Genomic DNA, 22,808 nt, shown 5'->3' with positions numbered 1-22,808 from the left:
ACGTCCTTAACACTGTGCCCCTCACACCTTCCCTTATCCCCTTCGATCTCCTTTCTCCTGCGCCAACCACTCTCTCTTTCTCCATTTCCACACTCTGCCTTACACCTTTCCCTGCTTCCTTCTCCTTTACCTTTTCCTTATCCATCAGCAAGCTTTATTTTGCTTTTCTCACCCACATGAGGGGTGCGGTGTCATGGCCTCTGACCCCCTAGCACCTCTACATTCCATCTGATCGACCTTCCTCTGGCTCTGGTCTCGATGCTCTGTAAGGCATGTCTGCACTTCAGCTTTCCCGCACCATGAAACAGCGACTTTTTTACACTTCCTGCATTCGTTGTCTGCTCCCTCGGATTGGCTGGGTGGGCCATTTGTTATCCTGTAATGATTGGATTGGGAGTGAGACTTTTTTTGGTCGAATTACCAACATTTTTGGGCCTTTTACACTTAAAGAAAAAAGGATAATGCGGTGGGAGACCCCCGCTCCCTTTGCCCATTTCCCCCTATCTCAAGATATATCCTTATGCCACCCCCATCTATTTTTTTTTTTACATTTGAAAACATTTTGAAAACATTGAACCAAAAAACCCAGTCTTTTCTACCTCGTTTTTTCTCATTCAGTTCTTTCTATGGATAACTTTAAAAAGCTGGTAGTATGCACTCCAGATTTCCCACATCATGATTTAGGAAACGGAGCCTATTTTATTCTGCCTGCAGTAGTTATCTGCTCTCCCTGATTGGCTCTGGTGGCCACATGGTACCCTGCAGTGATCTGATTGGGAGTGAAGCTTTATTGTTCAGAACACAAGAGGTGGTTATTAAAAAAGCTGGTAGCTATTGCCATCTAGTCTGGAGGTTTGTTTGGAAGTGTTCTACATCCAGGGGTGGATTGGGCACTCGGGCATTCGGCCCGGGGCCGATTGTGTTGAGAGTAATGTGGGTTTTTTCCAAGGAGCAGTGGGGGCCTAAAAAAGCACACAATTTCTTCCTTTTTTTCCTCACAACTTTAACTTTTTCCTCAGACTCAGCTGCTTGACAGCACCGGGATGCAATATGCCATGTGTTTATCTTTTGTGATACTTCTTTTTCTTCTGACATCTACATCTTCCTCATGTGATGGGCCTGGGTAGGCTGAGCTGGGTTACTGTAACCACAAAAGTGATGGGTGGAAGGTTTTGAATTAATCTGAACCACTGGAATTGCTCTGGGCAGCCTTCCACACCACCGTTTTTTTAACCCGCCTGCGCCATTGAAAAAGGGGTCCAGCCATACGCAAATCAGTCAGTTACTGCCACCAATGGTAGCAGCCCAGCCCGAACCGCTAGGCCAGGTCCCCTCTGCACGGAAACACAAGCAACCCCAGACATGTTTCGGCCTTGTTGGGCTTCCTCAGTGAGGTGCGGACCTGGGTTACTGCCTGGTGGTAACAAAATAACAACAGGGTCAGGCCACCTCGCCCAGAGCCTCCTCTCCTCTGCCCCCCATCGACACCATGGCGCCGTCAAGTCATCATCACCCAGGCTGGCATGGATGGCACTGGCACGTCACTCACATTCTGTTTCATTTCCTTGAAGCGAGCCGAGCAACGGTACCAGCCAGGCTACAGCGGGGCGTGCAGCAGGCAGGCAACCAGCCAGCTCCGGATCTAGCTCACCAGTCTTCAGTGCACTGTCCGCAGGCTGTGGCAGGAGACAGAAGGAGGCAGGGAGCAGCACGTGCTGACAGCCATTCGAGCCTCGAGGGCGAACCGACTCTGCCAGGTTACACAGGTTAGTACTAACTTTACTTTAGTGCTGTACTAGTTGGAATCGAGAGGAGCCCAGGTCGCCGGACCACACAATGGGTGCATTATTAAAAGCAGCATTCCAGCCTTTAATAACACAGGTCCTCTCTCTTCTCTACGCCCACGCATGCATGCTGCATCCTGTTTCGGGCCGAGGTTGAAGCAGCCACTCCACTTTCCCTGGTCTGGGGCCGGTGGGACATGAGGTGAGGTCCCGGCTGGCACACACCGAAGCTGGATTAATATCTCCTCTTGACCACAAACTGTGCGGCCTGAGTGGAAAGAGTAGAACAGCTATTCTGGGGCAGTGGGCACCATCCTCCGAAATAAGACCCAACCTACAACCACTTATTCAGAGAGGGACCCGAAGTGACCCATGGGGCAAAATCCTGAAGTAACTACATACATATCCCTATACCCTCCTCTGTTTCACATCCCATGTACTTTTTCTTGACTCTTCCTCCCTTCCGTTTTCTGATCCAACACAGCGCTTTGAAGCAACCTCAGGGAAGCGCAGGCGAGATAAAAGCAACCATGACGTGAAAGAAAGCTGGAAATCAAAACATTACAAGTCCACAATGGACTGCCCCATCGTTTTGCATCTCTTTTTGTGATCTGCTCTGCTGTACCCTTTTTAAGCAAACTATTAATATTCATAACAGTGTTGGCCTTCTTCGCACAGTTTTCTAACATTGCAGTTTGAGCGCGATATGAGCGCTGAATGCGTGTACTCGCTCACTTTCAGAACACTGAGGCATTGTTGCATTATGATTGGCTGACCATCCTAATAACATCATACAAAAAGGCATAATGTTAACTGGAAGCACCTTCTCTATGACCACCTAGTTAAGATGTTCTGTATAATGCCATTGTGTCGAAGGATAGCTCAGTGGCAATGTGCTCGCTTTGAAAGAAAGACGACACGGATGCACCGCATGTTCGATCCCTGGGTCGGCGCGTTATAAATAACCTATCATATCATACATTCCAGATTGGGATGGCCCTTAAAAGCAAATTATGGGACATCACAAAATGTTCTTTTCTTTCTAATACTAGCTTGTTAAAGAAAATAATTGTATATGAAAAGTTTAGACCTTAGTAAAGATTGTAAGATGAAGTACTAGAGCCTATCTTGCCACCCATATCTGCCACCTTCACACGTGCCATGTGTGGCATCATTGGCCAGTCCAGGCTTACCAGCCGACAGAACCTATGACTCCTGGGCCTGCAGCTTTGCTTTTCCCATTACAGGCATGCGCCTACATGTCCCAGCATGCCGAAGGCTTTGGTCGAAGGACCAGCTCCCATGCCTGACTGAGGACGATTCTTGTGGCAAGAGTCCACTTGAGTTGCTGCTTTACTGTAAAAGCCCCAAGGAGATCCCGTGTGGCGTGGCCCTTCTGCAGGTCTTCCCCATGCATCATTCCTGAGTCTGGGAGGATACTCAGTGAGGCTTTCGCTTTCTCACATCACGATTTGCACAGTTTACAGCTACCAGTTGTGTGAGAAATTCATAAAGGTACCATTTCTGGAGCTCGGATCGTAAACCCATATTTTAGTTTGATAGACTGTGTGATCTTGTAGAGAAATCTGTGATTAACCAGTAGACCACAGTTTCAAATCCCTGTGGTGCTAACTCGCCTTCATGCCACAGCCCAATCAAAGCAATACTTTTCAGGTGAGTGACAGCAATAACTGCTTGGCAAGACCCAGTCACAAATTGGATAAGCCAGGAATGGAACTCTAAATGAAGAACACGTTTTATTATTTCATTATCATGTTCACTATGAATACCTTTGTCTAATGCCATTCTGACTGAAAAGGCACGTCAATAATTCAGTGTGCACACTGGTCCTGCACAACCTTTCACCTGGCTGCAGCATGTTTGTTTTCTTAAGGCAAGTCTGCTGTGCTCACTCACTTTGGTTATTTGAGTTTAGAAAAACGTGCGAGAGGTTGTGAGCCCATGGTGCATGTTTAGATTAAGAAATGGGGCTTATTACTAGTATGGCGATGCAGAGAAAAAGTGGCAATAATGGAATTACCACCACTCTTCCTGCTCCGCCATGCTATGAGTTTGGCCCTGGAGTAGCATCATGCTGGAGCTAAATCCTCCCACCTTCTGCTGAAAAATAGACAACATTGGCAGAATTAGAGAAGAAGAAAAAAGATCCAAACTTTGGATCCTCCCGTCCGCTGCACACGTTCTACCTAAGCCCAAAGGGCAGTTAATCACTCAAAAGTTCACTACAGAATAGTTGATATAGGTTACAGTTTGAATTCAACAAAGAAGGGTTCTGTAATGCCCAGTTTTTGCTAAAAACCATGATTTAATACATCAGACATAGTAGATTTCTAGAAGTGGAAAATTGCATTTAACATTAGTCCAATCAATTTGGCCAACGCGTTTCGAGGATTCCCTCTTCTTCATACAGGGCCTTCTTGGACTGTTAACTAAATGCATAAACAAAAGAGAGCAAAACAGAGACAGTCGTAAATATGTTACAACCCATTTCAATTGTTTGTAAGGATATATCACATGTACATACAGAGTTCATCAGGTAAAACCAAGGAGAACGAGTAAATATGTAAAGATATAGCGGATATCAGCTGTTACAAGGTAAACCGTGTGATCTCACCCGATAGTGGAATCTAAAATAGTATGTGCAACGAAAAAGGGTGTGTAAGGTTCCAAAGAAAAAGGAAGAGCGATTCATAGAAGAGAATTCAAGGAAGGAAAATGAATGATATTAGAATATCAGAAGATAATAGCACTGATGCCGATTAAGGTGACTCATCACAGTGAATACGAAATCCATGAGCCATCAAAATAGTGATGTGGTGTATCACGGTGAGTTAAAAAGAGTTCTTGATGCAGATAATCGTCGGGATCCAGCCCAGTCCTAAATAGTACTAAAGTAATATTACGGCATATCTAGCAGTAAGGATTATGTGATGTCATGAAAAATATAACGTACATGCCGAAGACGTGACTTGTCCGGAAGTTTGAATACGTCTGCCCCATGTGGATACAATCACATGCAAACTATTGGCAACTGGAACTCCATTAGTAAAATGAAAAGTGCATCTAAGTTCTAATATCTAGAACACCGTCTTAGCTCGTGATGTCGTCATGCCGAAGTCTGCACAAGCCAAAAAGCATTTTATATAAAAAAAAATAGGACCGATGTAGCCTTTTCTAGCATTTGCCTTGTGACGGGAAGCAGGGAGCCGTCCAGGGGCGTTGCTAGGGGGGGGCTAAAGGGGCTATAGCCCCTGATCTTTTGGTTGTAGCCCCGGATAGAATCTCAGGAGCTACAGCCAAAAGACTAGCTAGCCCGCAGTCCCAACAGTTCCGACATCACCTTAGCCCCGGGTCTTTTCCAGACCTAGCAACTCCCCTGGAGCCGTCAGTCTCAAATCTGAAAAACAGCAGTAAGGTACGGGCAATATCGTAAACTTCAAAGACACTCCAGTAATCTAAAAATGTTCATGTACGTATATAGAGAATAGAGAGATAGACACAGGAAAATAACGTGATGCCAACCTCATATAATTACGATCGTTGAGAGGGTCTTCGATCCTGACTCGGTATCCAAGGTAACTAAAGAGACCGCCTGGTTCCAGCAGTTGGGGACCGTCAGGGATCTTCCAGTCTACAAATAAAATCAGAGTATTGAGGGGATCAAGAGGAATCAAAATGTTAAAAATTGATATTTCTAGGTATCCAACTAACATGTTGGGGGACTGTACGAGGCTTACCTCACAACCAACTCAGATGCGGAGCACAGCAGTTTACGGGCTTGCAGCTGTTTACTCAGTCACGAAATGTACGTCGTCAAGGAAACGATAGAAGCAGCGCATGAATACCGCTGTAGTTAGAAAATGAGTATGCGCCATGATAATGGAAAAAGTACTAGAGTATACTCCATTGGAATGACGGCATCCATCATGGAGTGATGTGACGATAGTCAAAGAAAGGGGGTGTTAAAGAATACAGGTGTAGCCAAAAGCAGTAAATGGGAACTGCCCAACCTGAAATAGTGAAATATATGTGTGTATATATATTTTTATAAGAAAGGTACAGTATTTGGCGTAAAAAGTAGATATCAGCACGTCCGTGATACAGCACAGATGTGGTAGGGTATTCGAATGCACATAGAATATTAGACATCCGAAAATATAGGCAACGACGAATAGTTATCCTTACAGATGGAGTGAAGGGTAGATATGGAAAAGTTTATACAATGAAAGGATAGAGAGGCATGTAAATGTGGATCTATCCCAAAGACTGCGGGAAGACAAATGAACATATGTGAAGTGTCTCAAATACTTTATTTACAGTCACTCATAGTTAGGTAAAACAATCCTAACAAGAGGTTATAATCAACATTTGTAATATCCGTGTTTGCTTGACATTGCGGAGAGTACAAACATGTTCACATATACATGCAACTGTCAAAGGATTGAAATACCTGAAAATCAATTTACATATCATTGCCAGTATTCTTACATCTAAATAATAATCTTCTTAACATATCAATATGATACTCTAGAGCAACATAGACTCTTGAGCATAGCTAAGAGAAAAGAAAGAAAAATAGGAGAAGTGGGGGAAAAAATATCCAGTAAGAGGTTATGTATTCGTATGGAGGTGATTTCGGGATATATGAGAGTAATCCTCAATGAGGATAAATCACTGAAGTGATTAGGTACCTGGAGCCAGTAATAGATCATTAGATGAGTGTTCTTATAGAAAGCAACTCTGAGAGAATTCCTCTTTTAGGCCATGGGGTTGTAGTGTGTTCAGTGTACTTATCCAATATTTTTCTCGGCGTAATAGAATTGATTGATAATTACCGCCCCTTTGTGGCATCATGCTGGTGCTAAATCCTCCCACTTTCTGCTGGAAAATAGACAAAATTGCTAGAATTACCACAGCAGTAATTCTACTGGTAGTAATTCTGCTGAATCCCCACATGGAGGCCTATGGACTACAAATTAATGGAGACTAACACCGCCTTCACTACTTGTAACCCAGCAGTAAATCCGCCAGACCAAATGGAGGTAATGGTAATTCTTTTGGGCGGTTTTATGGCAGATTTACCACCGGAATACCTCCCAACTCGTATTGAGACCCACTGTCTAATCTCGTCTGCGTAAACAAATGCACTACCCTCTCTCCCAGCCACCACCCAAACCCAGGTAATGAAAAAGCTTCATGACTAACACAGCACTAATATCAAAGCGTGAGACCCATGCCAGTAAAAAGTATATTTTTTCCACTAACTTTATTGATTAGCTATACAATGCCATTGCAATAATAAATACATTACATAATATGCAAAATACATGGTAAAAACATTTACAGTGCACAAATATTCAGATAATTTCCTTAAAAATCTTCTCCTTCTAACCCATGGTCAAATAAAAACTAGACCACAGCTTAATAGTCCAGCACATGGGAAGTACTGATTTACAGTCTCTTATCTACAAGTTACGTAAAACATGGATTCAACCATTTTTAGGTTTTGCCATTAGGTGGCACTTACGCACCCTCTATAAGCCAAAATGATTGCATTGGAGTGAAGATAGGGTGATGAGCTGTGAGGTGGGACCCACAGCTCATGGGTCTTATTTTGTTATTTACCCTCCAATTGGCTGCCCATGTCCATAGTACTCCTTGTAATACATTCCTATCAACCACATGCACTGTCCAAAACACATCCTCCTGGGATCTTCTGAACTAACTCTAGCAAGCAGTAACATCAAACTTTGTACTGAAAAGGGCTGCACAGGTTATTTCTAAGCACCCTTTTCTATAAGCACACAATAGTCCTTTTAAAAGGAAATGTGTTTATTATATTGCAACTCCAGCTCCTAAGCGTGGGACACGGACTGGGTATTTGAACCCATGCTGCTCAGTGTAGTCTTGTTTCCAAGACCAGCGCGTCGCCCCTGAGCTATACTCCCCACTAAAAACATTTATTGGCAAAGCCAACAATTTTGGCTTATGTATAGGTATCAGATAAGCGTTTGCCAGGCTCTTCTATCATATGCCTAGTTACTTGTGCCACTTTTCAGCTGTTTCCATCGTATGGCTCGAACCATTACGGCAGTGGCTGTCCAATGCCTTTCCCATGCCTACACAAAAGCCAATGCTTGTTTTCTTGGCTAATGCGAATGGGGCAAAATAATAAAAGTTATTTTATTTTTTGAGTTGTATTGTAAGTTTTGAGCATAAATTCATCTGTCAAGGTACTTTGCAGTGTCATCATTTGACTGTATTGCTTATTAAATGCATATCTATTTTCATTACTGATGGCAACCAGCAGGCGTGCCTTGAGTCTGGTTCTGCGAAATAAGTAACGAATTTAGCTATGTGATGTTGTCTTTCGTTTCAAAAGAACTAAAGAATGTTGTCACTGGTTTTCTCAAGCGTTTACACATAACATTACATGCAACAAACACCATTCACCCTCCACAAGTAGCCTTTTCTGTAAAGTAGTGAATTGACGCGATTCACAAATGAAGATGTTTGAGGGGCACTTTTTTTTGCATTGAGGGGCGGGACACTTTTTTGTAGGTGCCCCGACCTATTGCTTGTCCCAGTCTGACCTTGTCTACATCACTCGCTGGTTTGCTGCTTTTTCTGCTGTGAAATGGGGGTAATGGTGGGGGCATTTAGAATGTGTGTCGAATCCTTGCTCCCATTTGCCTCAGGGAATTTCAGTTGGTGCTTCCATTTGAGATTCTAAAGGGAAACAAACGTTTTGTCTGTGTATACCGTGCTGTCTAATGGACAGTTTCCTGTCGAATGGACAGCTTCCCACGGGGCTATTCTGGCTCAGTGAGGGAGGCAATCATTGTTGTGCCTGAAGAGAGGGTAAGAATATAATTTCCTTCCCATGTCTTGCTGGTGTTTGGTTTACCTCACCTTTGTCTTCTGGGAGCAAGGCTGATGGTTTAATTTAAAGTGAAAGAATGATTCTCTGATGGATTTTGTAGTTGTGAGGAGGGGTCTTTCTTTGCCTTCTGCCTAATAGTTTATTGGCAAGTATGGCCTTGGACTTTCATACGGTATCCAGTGATTGCATCAAATATAAAGCATTGAATGACAAAGCATCGGGAAAAAAAGCATTGGGGGAAAAAAAAGCGTTGAATGCATTTTTTTCAAAGGTAAAGTTTATTTTAATTATAATGGGTTTTAAGGGGTAAAAAAACAGGGATTGGGGGGACCCCCCAAAAAAAGAAAAAAAATGAAAAAAAATGATTCTATGCTTTTTTTTCCGTTGCTTTTTTTTAGATGCTAAGGCATTCGATGCAGTCACTATAAACCTTCCATACACCAGAACCTCTGCTGCTGTTTCCCAAACCAGAAGTGGGGGTTCCTTTGAAAGCAATGAGGCAGCAGGCCCTTTATTGGATATTGGCACTTTGTGGGAGGGACTCTCGTACTGTTTATCTGGATCTTGGGAAGATAGGGGTGGGAAGGGTTCTGGACCATCCTTGTAAACTGCCTCCATCGTGCATCCCCTAGACCCCAGAGTCTCTTCAGCTTCCCCAACTGGTGTGGCCAGTGTAGCTTCACCACAGCCACGGTTAAGGAACATATTGGGCCTCATTATGAGTGTGCCGGTCTGGTAACAACGGTACCGGTAAGCGGCACCATTGTTACCTGACCAGCACACTACTGGTCTGCCTGCCTGCCGGTGCTACCCTGCTCCCCATTCCCATTGAGTCCTAAGGGACTCAAATGGGAATGAGGATTAACAATTTTCCAGCGCCTGACTTCCAGGAACACCGGGGTCTTAATCACCTGGTGTTTCCAGCAAGCCAGGCACTGGAAAAATGTGCAAATCCGGCGGAAACCTGCCAGTTTTACCGGCACGGTTACCGCTGGACTTGTAATGAGGCCCAATGTGTTTGACTGAATCACATGTGGCGGAAAACCATGTATCTGTTATAAACAGTATATCTGAATTGTTCCATTCAGTGAGGTCAGAGATGTGTTTGTGTCATTTTTGCAGCTGGCCTGACAGGAACTCTCTATAAGCACTGTACAAAAATACACTATTATATTCCATTTTATGAGGTTCGTGTTTGCCTTGTCCTCGTGCATCTATTCCTTTGCATTTTTGTAATAGAAACCCTGACAGCTCATTTCCTGGAGCAAAGCCTAATTACTCGCGCAAACAGCAATCAGGAAGTTGAGAAAGATCAAAGCAAAGAGGTTCAGAACAATAGGTGTGCTAGTACTGGCTGCAGCAGTCAAAGTGGGAAAGGCACGGGCTTAACATGCCCACAGGACAAGCATGATCCTGTCTCGATGACAGCATACAGAGCAGTCTAATTTAAGCCCTCAGGTGAATCATCACAGTCAAATCTTCCCTGACATTTTCCTAGTCACAAAGCAAATATTTTCGTGTATGCATTTCCTTAATAATATCCTTTTCACATTGTGGAAGCGTAAAGACTGGAACATTTGATTTGCCACTGGCACTCATGCCAGAATCAAATATTTGACTGTCGGGTTTTACATCCGTTTTTGAATGATAATACACTATATTCTGTTTTTGCTTGGTTTTTTTAAGTCAAAGGGAAGCTGATTGCCAAAATATACTCTGAGTCAAACGCATGCCTACACAAAAGCTGTTTTCATTGTATCTGTCGTAGCTATGCTACACATCGTGTTTTGTTGCCCAACTTAATGGTGTTCAATTCTCAAAGCTTAGACGAGTGAACTGCTGTGGCAGGCCTGCTGGGGACTGAACTGGTGAACTACAGTTTAGAAATTGATTCATCAGCAGAGCCAATACACACCCCCTCTCTCAGGAAGGCCCTTTAATATGCTACGGGTCGCTATAACTGTGTCCCTCCCTTGAAGTAGCAGGACCACACTAGTAATGGCCTCCATGAAACTTCAGCGGTCCAATACGGAGGGACGAGCCCTCCCCTTTTGATGACATGTTCTTCTGGTCAAACACTGAAACTATACGTTCATCTCAACAATCACTCCCACTCGCCCTTATATTTTAATTTCCATGCATTTGATGAGTTAAGTCTGTATTATGTTGCCTCCCTGACTGTCACCACTATTCTCCTTTCTCGCTCTCTCGCTCTCCTTTCCACCCAAAAGGCCACAGTCCGGATGTCACCCAGATGGTGGGGGGTCACAATTTGCCCCTACATAGACCACTGCGGTGGTGATAGACAAATTATAAATGGCAAATAACATAGCATTGTATCCCTGCTTTCCTACCCTTCTACACCTCCTCCTACATCCCTTCCCTTCCATGCGTGCCCTGAACCAAATGTCCATTTGCATGTGGCACGTGCACAAATCAAACCAATAAATAGACATGTGTACAGCTGGGGCATTAAAACTTGCTGCCCTATCAGACAGAGCCCTGGATGTGCAACCTTACCAACTGGCTCAAATCCAATGATATCTAAAGCCATCCTGACTCGAAAGAGAAGGCTACCCTACTTCTCCTCCTCAGGATCAGCTCCCCTGACTCCCCGCATCCCTCCTATGACACACTCTTTTGACTATGTATACCCTTTATACAATAATTTGCAACTGGTAATTGGTGTAAATATAATTGATATAAATTCCTGTGACATATTCTGTAACTTGTCAGTATTAATTATGCAATTTGTAAATGATGTAAATTCCTGTGAAATATTCTGTAACTTGTAAGCTTAAAATACCCATGTCTCCGCACCCTGATACCTTCAGGTCTGGCGCGCGTTACAAATAAAGAAAGGAAGAAAGAAACAAACAAACATGGTTATATTCAGAAATCAATTTTAGGAAGCTTTCATTATGTCTTTAACATGCACCATTTTAGGAAAGCACGACATCCATAATTGATCATCTTTCTTGTCTAAGTTACTACTTGCAGCCTCCATGCATGTGTCCCTCACTGTCTAAGCTCCTACCCTGCAAACCCACCCCTGTAAAAGAAGCTCAATTGGCTGGAGCTTCCTGTTCATTATGCAACCCAGTAGCAGGGGCAGGAGTCAAAGACTCTATTGAGGTCATCCAAGAGGCCTAAACTGCATCACGCCACCAAATACACATGACAGACCGTGTTTGCCACAAAACAAGTTCAGAGATTTATTAAAGCACCTAAAAACAGAGAGGGGCACCTCTACGTCTGAAAGATGCCTAGTTCGTAAAACTCTGCTGAGAGGTTTGGAACGAGCCTACCGTCTGAGAGAGGTGCATAGAAGCCTCAAAACATGTGACCAATTGAGAAACCAATTAGAGATTGGCAACCTCGAGAAAGGAGTCAAGTGACTATTGATAAGACTGGAGGAGACTAGCAGCTTCATTTTGCAATGGGCGGAGCAGGAAATTGAAGCGTAAAAGCGAGGCTTAATGCTTTTAAACCACCATTTCCGACTCCAGCACATTTTCAGGCTGACACAAGGCAGAGGAAGGGGGAGGAGGGGCACGCAGCAGAGATAAGAACCCTACCATGCTCACCTCCTTAATTTTGTGTGAGCTCTTTGTTTCATGCCTGCATGAGATTTTCATGCAGGTGTAAAACGATGGACTCCGCCTGGGTTTTCCACCTGGTGAAAAGGCAGGGGGATTCCATAGGGCTCCATTAGTAAACGTCACATGCAATGCATATTTTCTGGCTGCGTTTACGTTTTCACAAGACTGAGAGGAAAATGAAACAGTAAAAGCAAGTTCATCTTGCTTTTACTATTACCTTCGAAACTCTGCCTCATGAAGGTTTAAATTGCTTTCAGGCGGTCACCTGCATGCAATTATACACCTTCACGAGACTGAGTCAAGAAGGTAATAGTGGAGTCCCACAGCACGTTTTTTTTGTCTCCTGCATGCAATTAACATTTTTTCATAAAATCACCCTGTAAGTACTCCTGACCGAGTAAGGATACATCTTAACAGCTGGGAGAAACATAATCTTTTAAAATACAAAAGAAATACATTTTTAGGGACAAAGGCACTCTACTCTGTCCATGTCTTATTAACACCACTTTAGAAATTAAAAATAAGTTGAACATACATTTAAATAAGACAAACATTATGATTATAAAATCTGCCAGGAAAAATGTTCTCTGGCAAATTAACAACACACCTTTGGAAATTGTACAGAATTATACTTATTTGGGTATGCCTATACACAACACTCTGTGTATTGATTCTATGTCAAGACAGGAGGCGAGCATTAGGCTTGAACTCTTTAATGCCACTCCTCCAGCAGCCTTTTAAAAATATCAACTTTTCTGGTTTTTTGTACAACAGTAAACCAAACTTAACAATCTTCCTCACAAGGGAATACAACTCCCCAGAAGTCCTTGTGTCTCTGTAGTTGTGTGCTTTTCTCATTAACCAATCCTGTCTCAGCACACTCCTCATGTCATATCCTGCCCTTCTCAACTTCTGTTTCTTTGCTGCTCTTCCAAGCAGATACATCAGCCTTTATGGTCTCTGATTATTGATGAGTTGTTGTCTTACTTTAAGAGTGTTTATTTTGGATTGGCAGTAATTACTGTACCCGGTTCATTAGGGGTCTAGTGTGAGTTTATATTGGTTGAGCTTAACGTAGTGCACGAGGAGCAGTGCAGAATTGAGTCCTATTTACGGGCAGCGAACCGTGACTAGCCTGCTGTGCGCATACACAATAACTAATCCCCCACACTAACGTGAGATGGGGGTTTAGATTCTATTAAAGACAAGGAGGCGATTATTATGCATGCATTACAATCTTTACTCTGAAACCACAGCAGCAAAGAAAATACTTTTACAAACAAAAAAGTTTCCACAACAGAACTAGATAAAGTTCAATGTCAATGTATGGGGAACTCCCCAAACCATCATGGAGGACAGGTCATGCCCTGCGGGGGACCAATGAGCAGGGACCCTCCTCTACATATGTCCATTACTCTAACCCCAACCCCTCTTTCTGCAGCTGTCTTGCACCAGAAGTCCAATGAAACGGTTGAACTGCGTAGCGCGGAGAAAGGATCCATCGAAACTGGAGATCTCCACCTTCCCGCAGCCTGAATCTATGCCGAAGTTCTTCTGGAGAGGACTTAATCACGCACTCCACAACTTGTAACTGCGAGCCACACTCCTGATCAGAACCTCAACTTGTAGCTGTAAGAACAAGCAAGAAGGGTGGGTGGTTGGGAAGAACAACAAACCAAAGAATGTTCTTACTTGAACCACCTGTGTACATGTATCACAATTGACATATATCATATCATATACAGGGTGGGAGGGTGGGATAATAATCGCCTCCTTGTCTTTAATAGAATCTAAACCCCCATCTCACGTTAGTGTGGGGGATTAGTTATTCTATGACAAGACAGGAGGCTCATATTATGCAAGTTCAAAGCCCTTGCATCTCATTAGTACAACATGATCCATACAATAGAGCCAATAATAAATAAAATAACTAATAGGAAAGGAAACATTTTAAAAGCCTTTATTAAATTAATCAGCTGACCGCAAGAGGATTGCCTAAGACTAGGCCGCCCGAAAAACTGTCTTATAAGGCAGTCAATCCTGCAAGAAAACAAGAAAAGTGCCAATTCCAGCGTTCCTTACAGGGCACCAAAACCAACTGGTTAAAAGAGGGGAAAAAACATTGAACAAAGTTCTCCTATACTAATAGGTTAGGACAAAACTCATCTGAAATAAACGCCTCCTTTGTCCAGTCAAACATTTAAAACACTTAAATTCATACCATCTTTGGGAACCTGGATAGTGTACCGAAGAAAAAATAATAAGCACCTAACACTTCTAGAGATAAAGAAAAGTACCCCATAGGGGTGAAAGACTTGTAGGATCCATCCCATGCATTAAAGGAAGATATCGCATTGGAAACAGGGCATGTCACATCACTACACTGGGGAACCAAGTGGGAAAGACAAATCTTCAAAAGGTAAAATGAGAGTAAAAAGACATTTTGTTAACTTGTAATAGGTCAACCCATCCTGAGCGGAGCTGAAAAGCAATAGACTTAACCCACAATTGTCTTCAGACATATGTGTATACTAAGGAGGGATGACTCCTGGAGCAGAATGGAAGAGAGGGGCCCACCTGGGAAGCTAAAGCTGTCAAAACGCCAACACAGAGACCTACCGACCTCCCGAACTCTTGAAGGAGGACCTAGCTACCATTAAAAAAAAGGCAGATATTTACAAACCTGATCCTTAAGAGGCCAAACTTGGCAAGGATAAAAAATGTATCTTACATCCAATCGCCACCATTATAGTGATATCTAAACCCCCTTGTAGATATACCTGGTGCTTGAACCTTGTTCTCCCTCCCTGGGTGAAAAAATCCCCATAGGATCAAAAACTAACCAAAGGAGGACACCTAAATGCCAAAGTCTTAGCCAGACTCTAAACTGTAAAGCTCTGAGCACTAAACAGTTAAACTGAAGTTGCCCACCAGAAGAAGTCTAACCTCTAAATCAGCCAATTTTTGAAGATCCATGAAGCTCACAGCACCCTGAGCTGGCACCTTATTGCAAGAACAAACTCTTGTGAAAAAAGCAGGTGACTAGGAGAACCAAGTCACTAAGTAAACATACATATCCCATCCCTTTGAGAATCGTACTGGCAGACACCTTCTGATAGTTAATGTAGAGACGCTGGAACGCATCGTGATAGAGGGTCTTAATAACTTGGATGGGAGATTAGTATCACTCCCAGACCCCTCTATCCCACCAAGGGATATTAATCCTTCACAAATGAGGAGAACCCTCCACTCACTTATCCAAGGGAAAACCTTGCAACCTAGAAGAAGGCTATCCTGAGGACCATTAAGGCCCCACTTTACATCCTTAAGAGAAATAAATACATTCTAACCCCTCTAACCAATCCCCTGACCGTGGACAGGCTCCGCTTAACTTATTGAAATACCAGGAATTTGCGCAAAGGAAAAGAACTGGCGAGAGGGAAATGCACAGTGCGAGTTTGCACAGGTTACGAGCCAGAATTCCTGTAAAAAGGAAACAGAAACCATCGGGAGCAACAAGAGGTGTATATCATGATGCAATCTCCCCCAGAGATGGCGAGAAGGGGAATGAGGGGGAAAAAGACTCCTGTATAATTATTAATTCCCCGCAAATGTAGGGCTGTGAAAGAAAATCAGGGCCACTGTCCCCACAAACCCTGAGGTCTGAGTTGCTGTATTCGTGTGAGGGTGACTGGCCACTAAGGGAATCAGGTGAAGGAAAAAATTAAACACATTGTCCATAGCAAAACAGTACATATATAGTACTACGAACCCACAGGTATACGAGTGGTGCTTATCACTACTATGAACGGTGTGGAGAGAGGTGTTCACTTATCGATCTCAGCAGGATAAAGACTTATTCAAACCTTTCCAAAATTAGGAATCTGTATCAGTAGGGTCAGCACTAATATGAAAAACAGCACTCTATTCGCTGCACTGTAGACAATTATATATATATATAAATATATACACACCGAAAGAGGTCAAGCAACGCACTAGAGGGTACAGAAACCTGCTTAAACTCCTCGAGCAGAGGAGAAATTGCAACACACTGTTAGACGGTTAGCTGAACCATAGGCCAAGCTTTGGGAGGAAACATGGGCAGGTGCCATAAAGTTATTATTTGGCCATTCGGCTATCCAAAACCATCAAGTGTTTCCAAACTCTTCCTCCAAGTAGAACATGGTTGCTCAAGTTGCCATGCAACAAACTGAACAGTTACCCTCGAGCTGACCCTGTCTCCACCAATAGTCCAATAGAATAATGAATGTCCATGGGACACATAGTAAGGGAAACACGTCCCCACTAAAGAGAGCCTCGAGCCCTGCAGACCTCAATAGAGGCAAATCGCATCATCTTTTCATCCTTATGTTGGGAGAAAAATACTGCAGCTTAACCAGCCCCGGTATTGGGTGGAGCAATTGATATCGGGGAAAGCAAACCTAAGGAAAGGACTGAGTTGTCCTGCAACTAACTAAGGTAAAGGGCGACAGAATTTTGACTAAAAGACGAAGGTTAACACCAGAGTGATGGCTAGAGAGGAAGGTAAGACCCCCCATTATGGGTCTGTGTACAACAACCTTTATACACTCTTTTCTTTAAAGTACTCAATAAATAATATAAAATATATAAAATATATATATAAGATATCCAAAGAAGAGGGGTTACGCCCTCACAGGGGTCCGGACCCCAGGCCTTTATAGAAGCTGATACCTACTGAGCTATGCAGGCTACAGACCTTTCAGAAGATGCCAATGTGTTCCAGTCATCACTTAAACATATTGTTTATCAAAGCACACTGAGCTAGTGCATCTCAACTGCTCACCCTAGCAGGGTGTGGCAACGAGCAGTACACGAGGGGGCACCTCGCAGTAAAACTCAGGCAAAACCTGAAACCGAGCAGGTTATGGTATGTTTACAGAAAAAACAATGACATCCGCCATATGCAGCACTTAAACAAAGTTGCCAACCTTAAGGGAGGAAAAACACTGAACAAGTGCACCTCCAACTGCTCGCCCGAGCAGGGCGTGATAACCAGCCGTACACGAGGGGTAACCTCGCATTAGAACTCAGGCAAAACCTGAACTCGAGCAGGGTATAGCACATACCAGTTACTGTAATCATCAAAGTTGCCAACTTTAAGGGAGGAAACACTGAGAAGTGTACCGCAAACTGCTCACCCTAGCAGGGTGTGGAACCAGGCGTATACGAGGGGCCACCTCGCAGCAAAAAACACACAGGCAAGACCCGCCCCCGAGCAGGTGACGGTACTTAACCTGGGAGAAAAAGACATCTGCCACCAGCCGCCCTTAAACAAAACTGCCAAGTTTAAGGGAGGAATACACTGAGCCAATGTACCTGAAACTGCTCACCCCAGCAGGGTGTGGAAATCAGCAGCAAACGAGGGGTTAACCTCGCAATAGAACTCGGGCAGAACCTGAAACCGAAACAGGGTATGGCACCTACAGTGAAGGCAAATCACCCATGCCGTGAGCCGCACTTAAATAAATAAATAAACCAGCAGAATGGCAGCGTATGAGGCTCTTCCGTAGGCGAACTGGTGTAAATAGAAGCTGAAAATATCAAATTAAAACATGACATAAAATATCCACTTTTAAATATATATATATATATATATATATATATATATATATATATATATAAACACATGTAACTACATATACATATAAATACACATCCATATGTGTACACTTGCAATGGCGGGCAGCGAACCCAGCTCCCTCAGTATGATAAACCGGCAACCTTCCCCTTGAGCTGCTTGTGTGCTGAAACAGAAGCCTTCATATATATATATATATATATATATACTAAGGAATATAATAGAAATGCTCATTAACGAGCTACACCAACGAAATGAGGGCCTAGCGAACTGCCTCCCAGCCGGGTCCCAAGAACATACCTGACCTGTGTGCATTTGGTTTCAAACGCGAGCAGCGTATAAAAGAAAACCACACACACACGCGACGCGTGTGAAGAGAAATGAAACTACACGGAGCTGTATTGCCACCGTGACAAACATACGGGCAATGCGCACTGGACTTGCCATGTTATTATTACACACAAGTTAAACACCGAAGGTAGGATACGAACCTGTGTAACAGGCCATGTTATTACCCCAAGCTGGATCCTAATGCAGTGAGCCATGCGAGAGAACCCACACTTCCCCTGAGGGGAAAGAATGTTAAAACACACGTGGGCAGAGCGCTCTGGCTCCGGAGACTGGAGGCAGCCGCGCTAAAATAAACAAACCTCCCCTGAAGGGAAAGAATCCCACGTGTCGCTGCCTGAGATTTATGAGGCAGGTGACTGTGATTACACTGAACACGGCGAAAACGCCGCTGACTGCACTCAGCCAATTACTCATAGTACAAGAAAATACAACACTCTTTCACTGGTACAGTGCAATAAATCACTTTCAATATACATAAATAACAGAAAATAACACTCTAAACTCCATAAATTCAACACGAAGTCAAGAACTAGGAGGAGTGACTTAGCTTGTGGATTTCAGCAGCAAAGAAAGAGGGGTTGGGGTTAGAGTAATGGACATATGTAGAGGAGGGTCCCTGCTCATTGGTCCCCCGCAGGGCATGACCTGTCCTCCATGATGGTTTGGGGAGTTCCCCATACATTGACATTGAACTCTATCTAGTTCTGTTGTGGAAACTTTTTTGTTTGTAAAAGTATTTTCTTTGCTGGTGTGGTTTCAGAGTAAAGATTGTAATGCATAATATGAGCCTCCTGTCTTGTCATAGAATTACTTGTGCAGCAGTCATCGGGGAGCGTGCCAGGACCGTGACCAATCTTGCTTGTATCAGGTGACTGGAGCGCTCCCCAGGGAACCGTCTGAGTGCCCGACAGGCGTTTTCCCCTTGTGAATGAGTCACAGGTGCGCACGTCAAAATAGAAGCTCATTGGAGCTGCGGAACCCTTCTCGGTTATGGCTGCCAGATTAGTGAGGAAAGCACCTCATTTCTATCGCGCACACATGCGCAGTGGTGATTTAATGGAGCTGCGGTCCACAGTGATTGGAAAAAGACAAGCGCTCTCTTCACAAGCAGCCTGCTTCGTTCAGGCAGACACAGAGGCCCCAATTGCACACACTTGGCAAAAGTATTACAGGTATTGAGCCTATTATCATGTTTCACAGCCTATCATTGAGTTTCTGTGCAGTAGAATGGAGCCAGAAAGCTGTACTCCTGACTACAGTGAGGAGGAGGGGCACGAGATAGACAAGGACCTGTCCTTGAGCTTTAAGAGAGTCATTGTTTTTGTCTAATATGTTTATCTTTTGTACCCTTGGTATTTTATTCCATTTCTCTTTTTTGTTGCTTTTGTATTATTGTGTATTTCTGCATATATTTGAAAACTCTCATCGCAGAACATGTTATCATGCCATGTTCTTTCTGGAGAGGAGCGCCAGCAACTTTTTTAAAATATTTGCAAGGAACTTGGGGTTGGTCACCCTAAGTTACCTGGGGGCAACCAGACGTGGACTCCCTGCTCACTGTTCTCAGAGAGGCACAGCTTCATCTCACTGATGTGGCCCAACAAGGCTGAAACACGTGTATGGGGTTGCTGTTGGTACTCTTCTTCAGAGAGGAATTGCCATAAGCATTTCAGTGTTGGACTGCCCATGTGGGCGGGACAAAGACTGATATGCAAATGGATATTTCCCATCTGTGAAAGGTACAGTGAGCAAAAAGCGTGTGCTGCAAACTCTCATCTCAGAACAGGGTATCATGCCATGTTCTTTCTGGAGAGGAGCGCCTGCTACCTTTTTTGAAATGTCTATAGTTATAGGGACTCACTGGGAACTTAGATATTGATCTTTTCACCTCCAGGTTAAATGCTCCGACACCCAGGTACTTCAGTTGGAGGTTGGATACTGGGGCGCTGGGAATGGATGCGTTCCTCCACAGTGGGGAGGGAGTGCTGCATTATGCCTTTCCGCTGTTCATCATGCTTGTGAGAGCTCTAGAGAAGTTCCGCAGGGAGGAAGTGGATTTCGAGATGGTAGTGCCACTGTGGAAATCACAAGCATGGTTTCCGATTCTGATGGAACTTTGCTTGGGTTTTCTAAGGGTGATTCTGTTACAAGAAAACCTACTGACCAGCCCGGGGAGTTGGGAGCATCCTTTAGTACTGGCAGGGACGCTGCAGCTTCTGACGTGCATCATTCCAGGCAACACTGGACTTTGCTAGGCCTTTGGGAAGTCGCTGCACAATGTGTGAATGACTCATGTGTGCCTTCCACTCTTGGGCCAAGTGGAAAGAGTGATGTGCGCTCCAGCCTGTTCATCCTGTTTCTGCTTCTGGAGTTCTGGTCCTCAATTATTTTGCAGAATTGCCCACGGATGGCCGGGCATTTCACACCATAGGATTATATAGGTTGGCTATTTCCACGAGACACGAGACGTGTGGCGGCCTGCCCGATCGGGGAATACCCAGCCGTTATTCGGCTATTGAAGGAGTAAAATTGCGCACGGCCAAGTATAAGGTGCTCTTGAATGTGGAGGTGCTCTTCCGCCTTTTCAAGCAGTGTCAGGACCAATGATCAGTTGCCCATCTACAGGCTATCTGGTAAGTTAGCAATGCTTTTGTGTTTGATGGCATGTAGTAGAGTGTCCGGGCATTTCACACCATAGGATTATATAGGTTGGCTATTTTCCACGAGACGTGTAACGGCCTCCCCGATCGGGGAATACCCAGCCGTAGTTCGGCTATTGCAAGGAGTGAAATTTCGCACGGCCAAGTATAAGGTGCTCTTGAATGTGGAGGTGCTCTTCCGCCTTTTCAAGCAGTGTCAGGACCAATGATCAGTTGCCCATCTACAGGCTATCTGATAAGTTAGCAATGCTTTTGTGTTTGATGGCATGTAGTAGAGTGTCCGATGTTAATACCCTAGAACTGAACAGGAAGGTTTTCTACCCAGAAGGAGTTGCTTTTCATATCGCTACAAGGATTAAGAGTGGGTCACCCATTATTATTTTGTACCTTTATTTTCCAGATGAGCCAAAATTGTGTGTAGCTCAATGCACTAAGGACTATGAGAAGGCTACCGAACGTGTGAGGCATTGCGGAGTGTATCAGATACTGATCACATGTAGGAAAACCTTTCATGCGGTTGCGCCACCCACCATATCCAGATGGGTCTGGGCGATCAAGCATATAGCAGGTATAGACTTAGAGATATTTGGGGCTCATTTGGTCAGAGGGGCAATAGCATTGAAGGCCTTTGCCTCTGGGGCTTCTCCACATGATATTTTGAAGTCTGCTGATTGGTCTACTGAGGCGACCTTAAGACCTTTTATTTTAAGCCTGTTTCGTCAGTGGCTTCCGTGGTGTTAAAAATCTTTGAACAAGCATAATGCTCGCCTTTGGTCTTGACATTAAATGAAGATTACCCAGGCTTAGAGTGCCAGGAGTTTTGATTCTATTAAAGACACAAGGGTGACCATTATCCTGCCCGATATATATGCGGGGTGCAGGATGGTCAGGTCAGAACGCTGCTATAGTCTAATTATGACAATGTACTGCTAGTGCAGTAATGTATGGATATGCTGATTTGGGGCTGCGTGTTCCCTCCCTAATTGTGGGTTTTTTTGATTGCTAGGTGATGACCACAAGGACAACTGAGCGGATGAATTAGTCCGTGCTGGTGGGGCCATGATTTAGGATGGAACGGATTCCTGCATTGCAGTGGATTACATGTTGAGTCTTCGTAAAACAGTGTTTGTCAGCTGGACTTTTTCTTGTTGGATCTTCAAAGAAAGAGCAGAGATCGAGGGCAGGATATGACATGAAGAGTGTGCTGAGACAGGATAGGTTATTGAGAAAAGCACACAACTGCAGAGACACAGGGACATCTAGGGAGTTGTAGACCCTTGTGAAGAAGAGTTTTGTTAAGTTTGGTTTACTGTTGAAAAAAAAAATAAGAAAGGTTGTTATTTTTAAAGGCTGCTGGAGGAGTGGCATTAAAGAGTTAAAGGATAATGCTCACCTCCGTGTCTTTAATAGAATGAAGACTCCCGGTGCTATACGCCTGGGTAATCTTCATTATTTATCTAAAGATATTAGTACTAAAATAGGTAGGAAATTATCTTGAAGGTTACCCACCCACGAGACCATTTCTTTAGAGCTAGGTTTAATATCCCTAGCAACTAAGTGGAGGATTCCCTGTGGTATTTGGTATTTGAAAATCTTAGAGGCGAGTAAGACTCCCTCCAAGTTAACCTCGCACTTCAAAGACATTTTTACAGCAGATGTGGGTAGAAACGATTTCTCCTCTTGGCTGAATGATATTAGGCAGTTTGTATTGATTTAAACTTAACCCTATATCATCCAAAGAGTTTGCCAGCCCTTTGTAAAGAAATGAAATACATATGGGACCAAAATAATACTATTCGTAAATTAAGTGAAAAGAAAATGTTTAAAAATAGTACACAACAGGTGTTTCTTTTAAACCGTTCCTTTAAATATATTGCTGTGACTAGA

At 43.7% G+C, this 22,808-nt stretch overlaps 1 long non-coding RNA gene across 2 annotated transcripts in view; it reads left to right on the top strand.

Annotated features, from left to right (window-relative positions):
* The first annotated feature begins 19,292 nt into the window (after window positions 1–19,292).
* The window catches only part of LOC138513466 (uncharacterized), a 153,955-nt gene continuing 150,439 nt past the window's right edge, over window positions 19,293–22,808 (top strand). The window contains exon 1 of one of the 2 annotated variants that reach the window (XR_011281761.1): window positions 19,293–19,433. This is a non-coding gene — a long non-coding RNA (uncharacterized lncRNA). The remainder of the gene's footprint in view (window positions 19,434–22,808) is intronic. The other variant, XR_011281760.1, reaches the window with a different exon arrangement.

Source organism: Ambystoma mexicanum, chromosome 12, assembly GCF_040938575.1.
Source record: "Ambystoma mexicanum isolate Mex_15411 chromosome 12, UKY_AmexF1_1, whole genome shotgun sequence".
In the NCBI taxonomy this organism is placed as follows: Eukaryota; Metazoa; Chordata; class Amphibia; order Caudata; family Ambystomatidae; genus Ambystoma; species Ambystoma mexicanum.
Note: the sequence above shows the minus strand (reverse complement) of the source record. Positions and strands in the feature narration are given on the sequence as shown.